The following is a 1665-nucleotide window of genomic DNA, read 5'->3' as shown; positions in this document are numbered from 1 at the left end:
CAGTTGAGCCAGAGAGACGATCCTCTGTAAAAAGGTTTTCACGTTCTTCAAGGGCATTCTGCCTCCACTGCCCCCCACCCCTTTACCCCTTTCAACGTGATGGAGGAGTGGCGGATATTCTCGTCTAGACAGATTTGGATGCATAAAAGCTGCCCACCCAGCCTGGTCCCACCTACAGCCTAACTTTTTCAAGCCTCCCAGTCTCCACCCTGGCGTGTTTCTGTAGTTCACACATAGACTATTTGAAGACCTTGGAACTTTATGGATGGGCCCCCTTTCAGCAGAATTTTAAGTAATCAACTGATTTGGATTCTTGATTTTTCTTGCTCTGGCTGGCTGTCTACAAGTCAAACCAAGCTTAGCTGCTAGTACTAGCAACAATCCCTCCCCTGGGGCTATTTGAAAGATATGAACATCTTTAAATTTTTAACACATTTCTCTGGCATAATGTACATTATATTTCAATATAACTATGTAAAGCCATGGAGTTCATTCTTAATTTTTAGATTTGTGTGCAGTCATAAACACAGCCCTAAAAATACTAATGCCTTCAGGGTAGAAGGAGCATATCTTCTCAGCTGTGGGTGTGATGAGCAGGTCACATAAAAATAATTTCATGCTCCTGGGGTTATTTTTAATGATGGTAGCTGCCATGTTTCAAAGGTCTCTATTAAAAACTGCTTCGCATTAACAATTAGGAAAATACCTAGGGCTGAAAGCCTCCCCCACACCTAAAATTATCTTATTTAAATAACTTATTTAAACCACATCTCCAAAAGGAAATAAAGGACTGTTAGCGATGAAGGTGGGAAAAAGTGTACTGCTATCCTGCCCTCTCCTTTCTGTGTTCCCAGGTTTTACTGCATTATTCCTCTGGTTTTCTTTTAGTTTTTTTTTGTTTTGTTTTTTGCAGGGAACATGGCCTTTGCATAGAGCCCCTGCAGAGAGCAGCCTATGTGCCCCCAAATTCATCTCAGGAAAACTCACCCCCTAAAATGTAGACCTGTTGGCTAATTATGGTTAGCACTTAGGGTTTCGATAAATATTCCTGCAAAAAAACGAATCATTTGCTTCCCTTTTCAGGACAGAGCAGGGAGTTTTGCCCATGCTTGGGTAAACCGAGATAGGTGAAAATAACTAATATACAGCAAAACAAGCCATTCATCTCTTGGTGACTGCCCATTCTAGAGGCACCATTGAACTTGTGCTTTCATTTGGCTTATTTTACTCACTCCCCACAACAGAAACCTTTTACTATCCCCACTTTACAGATTAGAAAACTGAGGTTTAGGAGAGGTTTAGGTGACTTGCCTAAAGTCGTGCAGCGAGGAAGGGGCAGTGCAGACATTTAAAACTTGGTGGGTCCCTCTCTAAACACAGCAACCACCTTCCCTGAACTTAGAGGACTGGAGTAGTTAGAACACCCAATGGAAAGAGTTTGCTTGCCAATGTTTCCCCCTGCCTTTAACTTTGGGCTCCCTTTCGGTGCTTGTTTGGCCCCAGTTGTGTCTGAGAGCAACCCTAGGCAAAAGAGGGGTGAGGTGGGAGCGGGCCGCAGCAGAAGGGAGGGCGGCCCTGGGCGCCGCGGGAAGGGGCTGGTGCTTGTCCGGACTCGGAGCCGCGCCGACCCAAAGCTCTCTCCGCTTTGCAGGTCTGGTTCCAGAA

Source organism: Fukomys damarensis, unplaced genomic scaffold (genome assembly GCF_012274545.1).
Source record: "Fukomys damarensis isolate Sample0158 unplaced genomic scaffold, DMR_v1.0_HiC HiC_scaffold_39, whole genome shotgun sequence".
NCBI classification, from domain to species: domain Eukaryota; kingdom Metazoa; phylum Chordata; class Mammalia; order Rodentia; family Bathyergidae; genus Fukomys; species Fukomys damarensis.
The sequence above is the reverse complement of the archived record's forward strand: the minus strand, read 5'-3'. Positions refer to the sequence as shown.